Source organism: Triticum urartu, chromosome 2A, assembly GCF_056163025.1.
Source record: "Triticum urartu cultivar PI428250 chromosome 2A, HENAU_Tu73, whole genome shotgun sequence".
NCBI classification, from domain to species: Eukaryota; Viridiplantae; Streptophyta; class Magnoliopsida; order Poales; family Poaceae; genus Triticum; species Triticum urartu.
The window spans coordinates 149,339,717-149,353,720 of NC_141874.1; positions in this window are offsets into that span (position 1 = coordinate 149,339,717).

A 14,004-nucleotide genomic window follows, 5' to 3' on the forward strand; every position below is an offset into this window, starting at 1 on the left:
GAAGGACGTTCATGCCAGTCACCGAGCCCATAGAGTTTTCCTTTGATGCACCAACATGGAGTCTAGGAAGGAGCATGGCAGCTCACATTGCCATGGGACGTATTGGAGAAGCTTACCGCAATGATCTCAAGGATACTATCTACCAGATTTGTGGGCACCGAGATGAGCACTGGGAGATGATTAGCACCAAAAAGGATAGATCAATTGCAGCTTTTATCCAGGAGTTAAACCAGCACATTCGACGTCAGGAGAACCAGATGTGCGCCGACATGATAGATCTGAAGAAGGCAAGGACAAGAATCAAGGAACTGGAGGAAGAACTCAAAGCTACACGTGAAGATTTTGAAGAGGAAATTGAAGTATTAGTGGAGAAGAATGACGATCTGATCAAGAAGATAGGAATATTTATGGGAGGCCCTACACCAGTAGAAGAAGACGAAGAACCCAAGGAGATTCGCCCGGAAGACTACATCATCATCGACGACACCGACTCGGATCCAGATGATAGCGATGATGACTATGTTGATGAAGCTGGAGCAGATATCATGGAGTCTGCAATCGAAGAATATTTCTAGTAGACCACCCCATCAGTAGTAGTGGTCCACCATGTAAATATAGTAGTCCAAGCACTTTTGCGATAGTTAGACCGATTGTATGCCCTTGTTGGATTGAATGAAGTGAATTGTTTGTTTTGCCTCATGTGCATATGGGTAGTGTTTTCTCTCTAGACCCCCTCTATTCTTAAATCTCATCTTTTCTAAACCCCTCAGATTCCTCCAAGACGTGACCCCGGATTTACCTTCCCACCGGAGCTCACTCAGTTGATCCAGCAGCAGAACACATTGATGCAGTTGCTAGTCTAGAATCAGAATCAGGGAAACAACAACAACAACAACCCACCACCACCTCCACCTGTTGATCACTTAGCCCGTTTTCTTAGGCTGAATCCCCCGGTGTTCTCTAGTAGCATCGAGCCGATAGTAGAAGATGATTGGCTCTGCAAGACAACTAGGGAGTTGACCACGGCATGATGCATAGATGCGGAAAAGGTGAAGTTTGCCGCACATCAGCTTGAAGGACCCGCAACATCATGGTGGGAGAAATTCACAGCCACTTTCCCTATCGACACTATCACATGGGACCAGTTTCAGCAGGCTTTCCGTACTGCCCATGTTTCAGCAGGAGCTATGGCCATGAAGAAGCGTGAGTTTCACAACTTGCGCCAAGGAGGACGGACAGTTGGCCAGTATGTGGAGGACTTTAGTAAGCTAGCACGTTATGCCCCAGATGACGTTGCTACGGATGCAGCTAAACAGGAGAAGTTTCTGGAAGGACTGAATGATGAGTTGAGCATGCAGTTGATGGTAGCAACCTTCAACAACTATCAGGAATTGGTAGGTCGTGCTCTCATGATTGAAGGGAAGCAGGAGCAGATTGAGAACTGCAAAAGGAAGTATGGACAAGGGAAGTACAATTCTGAAGCTCAGCAGAAGCCACGTTTTACCCCTAAACTGGGAGGACACTTTCAGCATACCCATGGAGGAGGTAGCTCGCATAATCATAATGGCCCCAAGAATGGTAATGGGAATGGAGGAAGCAACGGCCAAAACCATACCAACCCATCAACCCCAGCCAAGAGAGACCTGAGCCAAGTCACTTGCTTTAAGTGCCAGAAGACCAGACATTACGCCAATGAATGTCCTGAATCCCAGAATGGAAATGGCAACGGAAGCTCTGGGAAGAAGCCGAACCCTTTCAATAGGGGACAGGTGAACCACGTAAACGTGGAGGAGGTTGAAGAGCAGCCCGATGCAGTAATCGGTAAGTTTTTGGTTAAGTCTTTTACTGCCCTCGTTCTTTTTGATACTGGTGCATCGCATTCATACATATCAAGGGGATTTGTGGAAAAGTATAAACTGCCAACCCAAGCCCTTAGGTCACCCATGTTAGTAACCTCACCTGGAGCAAAGTATATGGCTAGTCTATGGTGTGATCGGTTACCATTAAGGATTGGTAACTATGTGTTTCCTTCGGACCTAATAGTATTGGAATCTCAAGGATTGGATGTGATATTAGGCATGGATTGGTTATCGAAGTATGAAGGGAATATTGAATGTGTCAGTAAGTCAATCTTGCTTACAATGCCAGAAGGAAGAATGATCAAGTATGTATCCCGGCATGTGCCGAAGAGGACTCAAGTAAATTGCTTAACAGGAGTTGTGCAGGAGGAAGTACCGGTGGCAAAGGATTTCCCTAACGTATTTCCAGAGGAGTTGCCCGGCATGCCATCGGATAGAGATATTGAGTTTTTTATTGAGATTTTGCCAGGCACAGGGCCAATATCTAAGAGACCATACAGGATGCCCGCAAAAGATTTGGAGGAGATTAAGAAGCAGATTAAGGAGTTATTGGATAAAGGTTATATTCGCCCAAGTTCTTCACCTTGGGGATCGCCAGTACTTTTAGTGGAGAAGAAAGATGGATCGTTAAGGATGGTTGTTGATTATCAAGGATTGAATGAAGTAACCATCAAGAACAAGTACCCACTACCGATGATTAATGATCTGTTTGATCGATTGCAAGGAGCTAAGGTATTTTCCAAGATCGATCTGCGATCAGGATACCATAAGTTGAAGATTCGAGAACAGGATATACCTAGGACGACTTTTACCACCAGGTATGGGTTGTACGAGTATACCGTTATGTCATTTGGGCTGACTAACGCACCTGCCTATTTTATGAACATGATGAACAAAGTGTTTATGGAGTTTTTGGATAAGTTCATCGTAGTGTTCATTGATGATATCCTAGTTTATTCGAAGAATGAAGAGGAGCATAAGGAGCATTTGCGTTTGGTACTTGAGAAGCTCAGAGAACATCAGTTACATGCCAAGTTTAGCAAATGTGAGTTTTGGTTGAAGGAAGTTGGATTCCTTGGACACATTATATCCGGAGAAGGTATAGCAGTAGATCCTACCAAGGTTGACACTGTGGCAAATTGGGATGCCCCAACAACAGTTGGAGAGATCCGGAGTTTTTTGGACTCGCAGGATACTACCGGAGATTCATTGAAAATTTCTCGAAGATTGTGAAACCTATGACGGAGTTGTTGAAGAAGGATACCAAGTTCAAATGGACTGAAGAATGTGCGGCCAGTTTCCAGGAGTTGAAGAAATGTTTGGTTACATCACCAGTGTTGATTTTGCCAGATCAGACCAAGGATTATGAGGTGTATTGCGACGCTTCACGTCGAGGACTTGGAGCAGTGCTTATGCAGGAGGGAAGAATTGTTTCATATGCCTCACGACAACTTAAGCCTCATGAGTTGAACTATGCCACGCATAATCTGGAGTTAGCAGCCGTAGTGCATGCATTGAAAACTTGGAGACATTTTCTCATTGGAAACCATTGCGGGGTATACACGGATCACAAGAGTTTGAAGTACATTTTCACGCAGAAGGAGTTGAATCTCAGGCAGAGGAGATGGTTGGAGCTCATCAAGGATTATGATATGAGATTGCATTATCATCCCGGAAAGGCTAACGTAGTAGCCGATGCGCTGAGCCGTAAAAGTCATGTCAACACCCTAATGACGAGAGATTTACCAAGGGAGTTAGCTGAAAATCTTCATGAGCTATGTTTGGAGATAGTTCCGAGAGGCTATGTAGCAGCATTGGAGATTCAGTCTACTTTGATGGATAAGATCAGAGAAGCCCAGAAGACTGACAAGGAGATTGCCTCTATTAAGGAGAAAATGAGCAGAGTAAAAGCTAAAGGATTTCATGATGATGAGCACGATACCTTATGGTTTGAAGACCGTGTTTATGTGCCTAATGATTCGGAGATCAGGAAGTTGATTCTGCAAGAGGCCCATGATTCACCATATTCGATTCACCCAGGAAATACCAAGATGTATTTGGATTTGAAGGATACTTTCTGGTGGACCGGAATAAAGAAGGATATTGCGGAGTATGTAGCAGTTTGTGATGTATGTCAGAGAGTAAAGGCAGGGCATCAGAAGCCAGTGGGATAGCTACAGCCATTGCCGATACCCGAGTGGAAGTGGGATAAGCTAGGCATGGACTTTATTATAGGATTGCCCAGAACTCATTCAGGCTATGACTCGATTTGGGTTGTAGTCGATCGTTTGACAAAGGTAGCTCATTTCATTCCAGTGAAGACTACTTACACTAGTGCCAAGTTGGCAAAGATATACATGACCAGGATCGTATGTCTGCATGGAGTTCCAAGGAGCATTGTATCAGATAGAGGAACCCAGTTTACCTCAAAGTTCTGGAATCAGTTGCACGAAACTTTGGGTACCAGGCTAGAGTTCAGTACAACTTTCCATCCGCAGACAGATGGACAGACCGAGAGATTCAACCAGATTTTGGAGGATATGCTAAGAGCTTGTGCGCTAGATTACGGATCTAGTTGGGACGACAATTTGCCATATGCGGAGTTCTCTTACAACAACAGTTATCAATCCATTTTGAAGATGGCCCCTTTCGAAGCCTTGTACGGAAGGAGGTGCAGGACTCCATTGTCCTGGGATGAAATTGGAGACCGACATTTGTTTGGACCGGAACTGATTAAGGAGTCTGAACAGAAGGTGAAATTGATTCGCGATAGGCTCAAGGTAGCCCAGTCCAGGCAGAAGAGCTACGCATATTCTAAACTCAAGGAGACAATTTACGAAGTCGGAGACCGAGTTTATCTTCGAGTATCTCCACTTCGGGGAGTTAAGCGTTTGGAGTTAAGGGAAAGTTAGCGCCACGTTTTGTAGGACCATACAAGGTTTTGAAGCGTATGGGCGAAGTAACTTATAAGTTGGAATTGCCTAAAGGATTGTCAGGAGTTCACGACGTGTTCCACGTTTCCCAGTTAAAGAAGTGCCACGCAGAGATGGCTGATATACCGCTGAGAGATACAGTGCCGCTGGAAGCGATTCAGTTGGATAGTGATTTGACCTACGAGGAGAAACCAGTCAAGATTCTCGAATATGCCAGCCGAGTCACCCACAGCAAGGTTATCAAGTTTTGCAAAGTTTAGTGGAGCCACCACACGGAGGATGAAGCCACCTGGGAACGAGAGGAAGATTTGCTGAAGGACCACCCTCACCTATTTTCTAGCCAACCTGAATCTCGAGGGCGAGATTCATCTTAAGGGGGTAGGTTTGTAACATCCCAAATTTCAATTTGGAATGTTATACAATAGATCATCATTGCATATCATATTTTATTGCATTTTGGCTGATCCAGAAATTCTACGCAACCCTCGGAGAGAGTTGAGGATTTCGTTATTTTCATATTTGAGTTTTCTCAAATTTTGAAAATAGGATCATTTGATTTTATTTATTTTATCTTCAATTATTTCTATCATAAAAATATGAGAGAGGGAATAAAATGACTTTCCCAAAATAAAGAAATATTGGGGATTTAATACTAAAATCAAATAAGATTTTATTTTGGTTTTATTTGCTATTTTATTTGAATTTAGGAAAAATTGCACGTTTTCAAAAATTGCATTTAGGGCCAAGAAAATGTTCATCCTGTTCTAAAAATTTTATTTTGGCAATTTTAGATTTTTATTTATTTTTCTAGAATTTTTCTTAGTTTCGGCGAAATTGTTTAAAAAAACCCGTGCCCGACTGGGCCAAGGGCCCAGCCGAGCCAGGCCGGCCCAGCCGCCGCCGCCTCCTAGCTCGTGCAGCCGCCGGACTCGGGGAGACCGAGCCGGGTACGCCGCCGCCGCCCGACCCCCTCCCCAAGCCGAGTCGCCGAGCCGCCCCGTCCCGCACCGCAAGCCGCCGCCGCACGCCGCTTGCCACCGCTGCTGCCGCCGCCCTTGCTGCCGCCGCCGCCGCCCGAAGCTCCGCCGGAGTCCGAGCCGAGGTAGCCGCCCCGCCGCCTGGTTTTCTGAAAAAAAACGATTCATTTTTTTTGAAAAAAACCTAGTTTTCATTTTTTAAATAGATCGGTTTTTTCCGGTTTATTTATTTAGCGAGTGTTTGCTCGTCCGCTCGTTTTAACGAACGTGTGCATCATTTAGATCCAGTGAACAAACGTTCGTTCGTTTTTCTGTTCGTCGTTTTTCTTTTTCTCGGATTATTCCGCGATTATTTCTAATCGTGATTTCTGATTCGATTTTCGTTCTAGTTTAACTTTTCGCTCGTTTATCGGAATCAGGCGATTCAAGCGCCTGGAGTTTCGTCTCAAAACCCTCTTTCCGTTTAACCAACTCAAACAAGTTTTTGCCTCTGTAAAATTTGACCTAGATCCAGATTAGTAAACGGAGTTTGTTTCTTTTGCCGTTTGTCCTTCGTTGCTTCGTTCGATTTGATTCTTTTTGCCAACAGGAGTTCTTAAGTTGAACTTCCTGGTTAGATCTCTTATTTGAGTTTTACATGTGCATTAGTTGAGTACTTATTGTATGCTTGTTTGTTTGCGATAGAGTACCCAGAGTGTGCCGCTTGCTACTTCGAATCGCTAGGTTTTGCAGATCATCAGCAAGGCAAGTAACACTTTGATCATACTTCCTATTACCAAGTTTTTATTGCATTAGATCAACCCTCACACATTGCATGATTAGGATCTAATTAAATTGTGGGTTTTGGGAAGTATATGAGGTAGTACCTATTACCTGTTTTATTATCAAACCTTTGGGAGTTACTTCTACGTTTTCTTATTGCCCTGCTATGCTAGTAGACGTGGATTGGGTGAGTGTATCCATGACAGATGTGAGCTTGTTAAATTAATGGTTTATCTAAGGTGGCAACTTAAACACACATCTGGGTGGATTGAGGCACCTGGGTATTCCAGCGATTGCCTGTTTTTCTTTTGGACCGCCACCCAGGCTCAAAGGGATCATGAGATTATTCGCACTAGAAACTTCCGTGTGCAGCCACAAGCTACTATGGGCTCTAGCATAGTTGACTAAGTCATGTGAACTCTTACAGTGGTAGACTAGCAGATGTAGGGGATTTAGGTTGGTACGGTCTACCCATTCATAAGGTGCAAGCGCTTCTGAAAGACTATGTCTTGGTCATCCATTTCTCAAACACCATGTAGTGCGAGAATCCTAATGGTGAAGATCGAGTCTTGTGGGGAAAAGTGCGCAAACCTATGCAGAGTGTATAAACTAATCATGGTTAGCCGTGTCCCCGGTTATGGACATCTTGAGTATCTAGTACTTGGATTATCATGTGAATCTCATCATGTTACTCTAATTAATTTTGTTGGGTTTTAATGATGATGCTTAATTGGGATTGAGAGGGTGTCTACACTCTCAATGTTTAACAACTACCATGATAGTTAAATAAAATTTTATTCCTTTGCAGTAGGGAAAATTTTGCTTTACGCAAAACGATAACCATAGAGCTTTCCACCAGCCAAATATGCATGTAGTATAGCCTTATTCTTTTATTGCTCTCTATGTGTTACTTTGCCAGCATATTCCATGTGTTGACCCGTTTCGGGCTGCAACGTTCATGTTGCAGACTTTTCAGACGACGAGTAAGGTGCCTTTAGGTCATGGTTCTATACTCAGTGATGTCGTTGGAGTTGATGGACTCACTTATCTTCCGAGCCTTCCGCTGTTATCGTTATTAGATGGCCTTAAGCCATATTTATTGTAATAAGTTCTCTTTTGAGACACTCGATGTAATAAGTGTGTGATTGCTACTCTGTTAGAAATCCTTCGAGTACTGTGTGGTGTCAGCATTACTGATCCAGGGATGACATCGGAGCACAGAGATTGGACCGTTTGAGGTCTGGTCGCTACAAAGAAGGGAGGTGTTACTGTTGTTCCTCATGATAAAAATGAACTTATTCCACAAAGAATTGTCACTGGCTATAGAATGGTAATTGATTTCAGAATGTTAAATAAAGCTACTAGAAAAGATCATTATCCTCTGCCTTTTATTGATCAAATGCTAGAAAGACTATGTAAGCACACACACTTTTGTTTTCTTGATGGATATTCTGGTTTTTCTCAAATACCTGTTTCACAACCTGATCAAGAGAAAACCACCTTTACTTGTCCTTTTGGAACTTATGCTTATAGACGTATGCCTTTTGGTTTATGCAATGCACCTGCTACCTTTCAAGGATGTATGACTGATATATTCTCTGGTTTTTGTGATAAGATTGTTGAGGTTTTCATGTATGATTTTTCTGTTTATGGAACTTCTTTTGATGATTGCTTAAGCAAGCTTGATCGAGTTTTGCAGAGATGTGAGCAAACTAATCTTGTCTTGAATTGGGAGATGTGAGCATAAAATTCTCGAACGAGGTATTGAGGTGGATAAAGCTAAAGTTGATGCAATTCAGAAAATGACATGTCCTAAAGATATTAAAGGTATTCGTAGTTTTCTTGGTAATGTTGGTTTCTATAGGAGGTTTATTAAAGAATTCTCTAAAATTTCTAGGCCTCTTACAAATCTTTTACAAAAGGATGTTCCATTTGTTTTTGATGATGATTGTGTAGAAGCCTTTGAAACACTTAAGAAAGCCTTAGCTTCTGCACCTATAGTTCAACAACTTGATTGGAACTTGCCTTTTGAAATTATGTGTGATGCTAGTGATTATGCTGATGGTGATGTTCTAGGACAAAGAGTTGATAAAAATTAAATGTTATCCATTATGCTAGTAAACCTCTAGACAGTGCCCAAAGAAATTATGCTACTACTAAAAAAGAATTTTTAGCAGTCGTGTTTGCTTGTGACAAATTCAGATCTTACATTGTTGATTCCAAAGTAATTGTTCACACTGATCATGCTCCTATAAAATACCTTATGGAAAATAAAGATGCTAAACCTAGACTCATCAGGTGGGTTCTTTTGCTACAAGAATTTGATTTACATATTACTGATAAAAAAGGAGCTGAGAACCCGTAGCTAATAACTTGTCTAGGTTAGAAAATATTCTTGATTACCCACTACCTATTGGTGATAGCTTTCCTAATGAACAACTAGCTGCAATAAATGTTTCTCATCACACTCCTTGGTATGCTGACTATGCTAATTACATTGTTGCTAAATATATACCACCTAGTTTCACATACCAAGAGAAGAAAAAAAATCTTCTATGATTTAAGACATTACTTTTGGGATGACCCACACCTTTATAAAGAAGGAGTAGATGGTATTATTAGGCGTTGTGTACCTGAGCATGAACAGGAACAAACCCTATGGAAATGTCACTTTGAAGCTTATGGAGGACATTATGCGGGAGATAGAACTGCTCACAAGGTATTGCAATCTATTTTTTATTGGCCTACTCTCTTCAAGGATGCCCGTAAGTTTGTTTTTATCTTGTGATGAATGTCAAAGGATAGGTAATATCGGTAAGCATCAGGAAATGCCTATGAATTATTCACTTGTTGTTGAACCATTTGATATTTGGGGTTTTGATTATATGGGACCTTTTCCTTCGTCTAATGGGTATACTCATATTTTCTTATTGTTGATTATGTTACTAAGTGGGTAGAAGCTATTCCAACTAGTAGTGTTGTTCACAACACTTCCATTAAAATGCTTAAAGAAGTTGTTTTCCCAAGGTTTGGAGTCCCTAGATATTTAATGACTGATGGTGGTTCATACTTTATTCATGGTGCTTTCTGTAAAATGCTTGCTAAATATGATGTCAACCATAGAATTGCATCACCTTATCATCCTCAATCTGGTGGTCAAGTTGAACTTAGCAATAGATAAATAAAATTAATATTACAAAAGACTGTCAATAGGTTGCGAAAGAATTGGTCTAAGAAATTGGATGATGCAAGAACAGCTTATAAAAATCCTATGGGTTATGTCTCCTTATAAAATGGTTTATGGAAAAGCTTGCCGTTTGCCTCTTGAGTTAGAACATAAAACATATTGGACAATTAAAGAAATCAACTATGATTTCAAGCTTGCCGGTGAAAAGAGGTTTATTTGATATTAGCTCACGAGATGAATGGAGAACCCGAGCTTATGAAAATGCCAAATTATTTAAATAAAAAGTTAAAAGATGGCATGATAAAGAATCCAAAAGCGGGAATTCAAAGTTGGGGAGTATGTTCTTTTGTACAACTCTCATTTTAGATTCTTTGTTGGAAAACTTCTTTCCAAATGGGAAGGACCATATATTATCCAAGAGGTTTATTGCTCTGGAGCTATCAAAATTAATAATGCCGAAGGTACAAGCCCGAAGGTGGTCAATGGGCAAAGAATTAAACACTATATCTCAGGTACGCCTATTAATGTTGAAAGCAATATTATTCAAACCATGACACCAGAGGAACACATAAAAGAAACCTTTCGGAACCCTCCAGAACCCTCAAAAAGAGGAGGTATGTGATACAGTAGTAAACTAACTCCGAAAAATCCGCAAAAATATTTTCCGTCAGTTTTGGAATATTACAAAAATTAGGAAAATAAGAAATAACCAGGAAGGCAACCAAGGAGGGCACACGACTCCGTTTCGCTTCCATTTTGCTTGTTCCCAAGATAAAAAATATTTATATACCCCCAAACGTATTGACCACCGTATCGCAAAGAAATATTATGTTCTTGTTTCTTGTTGTTTTTCTGTCAGATACATCAAGCTAGCATCATGTCTTCTCCCTCCTCCAACAACGTAGAAGAGGATGCTTGGTTGATGAAGATAGAACTGAAGAGAGAAGAACCAAAGGAAGCCATCAAGGGGGACAAGAGCAAGGAAGCCACGGGAGATCAGGCCCCAGCAGTAGGGCAGGCCGTGCCAGCAGCAGCAGAAGAGGATATCCTTCCACCATACTATGATTATCTTACCCCTACTGAAATTGAAGCCTTTAGGACCATTGCAACAGTTCGTGTTCAAAATAAATATCTCACTCGTGAAAATATTCTGTTGCAAGAGCAAATCATCGCCCTTCGGAGCATCATTCGTAGATTGGAGTACCTCTTGAGCCTGAAATGTGAAGCTACTACCTCATCACCACCACCATCACCTTCTTCACCACCCAAGGAGACTTGAGTACACGGTATGGGCAATCCCCTTGGCTTGTGCCAAGCTTGGGGAGGTGCCCCGATATCGTATCGCACCACCTTCTTTGCCTTTATTTATCTTAGTTCGATCTTTATTTATCTTTTGAATTAGTTGAATAAAAGTTTAATTCAATCTATTTTCGAGTGTTTGCTTAGTGATCTATCTATTTATGTAATCACATGCGAGATATATAATAAAGAGTAGTTTGAGTCTTTGTTTCTTTACTTTTATGTTTCAATCAAAATAAAGGGAAATAATGAAAAAGATCATATGCTAATCTCATGGTAAGTAATGACATCACATAAAGAAAAGTACAGGTGGTAAAATTTGTTGAAAGTTGACAAACATAACATTGGTCAATGATGCAATTCATGAAAGAATTAATAAGGGAAGAGAATATTCACATGCAAATACACTATCTTGGACATCTTTTATGATTGTGAGCCCCCATCAAAATATTATATGCCAAAATTGTTGAGATTGGACAAGGAAGACAATGTAATGATTTATGTTTGTTCATATTCACATAGAAGTTATATTGTCATAGATCCTTTAACATGTGGTGCTTGCCCAATATCTTTGCTAGCCAAAAATTCTGCACTAAGTAGAGATACTACTTGTGCATCCAAAAACACTTAAACCCAAAATCTTGTTTTGAGAGTCCACCATACCTACCTATTGATTGAGTAAGATCCTTCAAGTAAGTTGTCATCGGTGCAATAAGGCAATAAAAATTGCTTCTAAATGTGTTGGATCATTTAGTGTAAGAGAAAATTGGGCGTTGTATGAACTTGTGATGGCAAAATAATAATGACAGACTGCATAATAAAGGTTGCTATCATAAGGGGCAATATAACGTGACATTCTTTTGCACTTAGAGATTGAGCATACAAATCGAAAAGCGCATGACAACCTCCGCTTCCCTCTGCGAAGGGCCTATCTTTTACTTTTATGTATTTACTTTCATGCAAGAGTCAAAGTATTCTTCCCTATTCCTTTTTATTTTTCTCTTTTTGCAAGCATCATGTGGTGAGGAAAGATGCAGGCACATATATCCAGTTGGATATGAGTGAGCATGAATTATTATTGTTGACATCACCCTTGAGGTGAACACGTTGGGAGGCGAAACTATAAGCCCCTATCTTTCTATGTGTCTGGTTGAAACGTTTTGCTCATGTGTATGAGGTGAGTGTTAGCAATCATAGAAGACTATATGATGGTTGAGTATGTGGACTTGCCAAAAGGCTCCGATACGAGACCCTTCCTGAAAAGATGATGAATTGTAGTTGCAAAGTTGTCTGAGAACATAGTTTGTTGGTTTTCAATAGAGTTTATGCTTTTACTTCGATGTTGTGATGAATTGTTACTTGTTCATGAGAAGTTATGTGATAAAGTTCTACGATAAAAGTTTGTTGATGTTATAATAATAAGCATGATGCTTCTATGTTCGTATTTTGTTTTTATCGACACCTCTCTCTCTCTAAGCATGTGGGCATGTTTTTTGATATCGGTTTTTCGCTTGAGGACAAGCGAGGTCTAAACTTGGGGGAGTTGCTACGTCCATTTTGCATCATGTTTTCCTATTGTTATTTACAATGTTTTTATGCATAATAATGCTTTATGGAGTAATTCTAATGCCTTTTCTCTCATAATATGCAAGGTTTACACAAAGAGGGAGAATGTCGGTAGCTAGAATTCTAGACCTGAAAAAGCTATGTCAAAGTTACCTATTCTACACATCTCCAAACGAGCTAAAAATTTATGAAGAATTTTTTTGGAATAAAAAAATACTGGAGCAAATAACTACCGGAGGGGGGCACCTGGTGAGCACAAGACACCACGGTGCGCCCTGGTGGGTTGTGCTCAGCCCAGCCCACCTCCGGTGCCCATCTTCTGGTATATAGGTCATTTTGATCTAGAAAAAATAAGGGGAGTACTTTTAGGATAGAGCGCCGCCGTCTCGCTGCAGTACTTGGGCAGGAGCATTTTTGCCCTCTCGCGGAGCGATTCCGCTAGGGGAACTTCCCTTCTGGAGCGGGAAATCAAAGCCATCGTCATCACCAACCACCCTCTCATCTTTGGGAGGCCAATCTCCATCAACATCTTCAATAAAACCATCTCCTCTCAAACCCTGGTTCATCTCTTGTGTTCAATCTTTGTACCGGAACCTCAGATTGGTACCTGCGGGTGACTAGTAGTGTTGATTACATCTTGTAGTTGATTACTATATGGTTTATTTGGTGGAAGATTATATGTTCAGATCCATTATGATATTTAATACCCCTCTGATGTTGAGCGTGATTATCATTTGTGAGTAGTTACTTTTGTTCTTGAGGTCACGGGAGAAATCTTGTTGCAAGTAATCATGTGAACTTGATATGTGTTCGATATTTTGATGATATGTATGTTGTGCTTCCCTTAGTGGTGTCATGTGAATGTTGACTACATGGCACTTCACCATCTTTGGGCCTAAGGGAATGTATTGTGGAGCAGTTATTAGATGATGGGTTGCTAGAGTGACAGAAGCTTAAACCCTAGTTTATGCGCTACTTCGTAAGGGGCCGATTTGGATCCAAAAGTTTAATGCTATGGTTAGATTTTATCTTAATACTTTTCTCGTAGTTGAGGATGCTTGCGAGGGGGTTAATCATAAGTAGGAGGTTTGTTCAAGTAAGAACAACACCTAAGCACCGGTCCACCCACATATCAAATTATCAAAGTAGCGAACATGAATCAAACCAACATGATGAAAGTGACTAGATGAAATTCCCGTGTACCCTCAAGAACTCTTTGCCTATTATAAGAGACCGCTTTGGCATGTCCTTGACCACAAAAGGATTGGGCTACCTTGCTGCACGTTACTTACCGTTATCGTAACTTGCTCATTTCTTGCTATCAAACCACCTGTTACCGACTATTTCAGTTCTTGCAGAAAATACCTTGTTGAAAACTACTTGTCATTTCCTTCTGCTCCTCGTTGAGTTCGACACTCTTA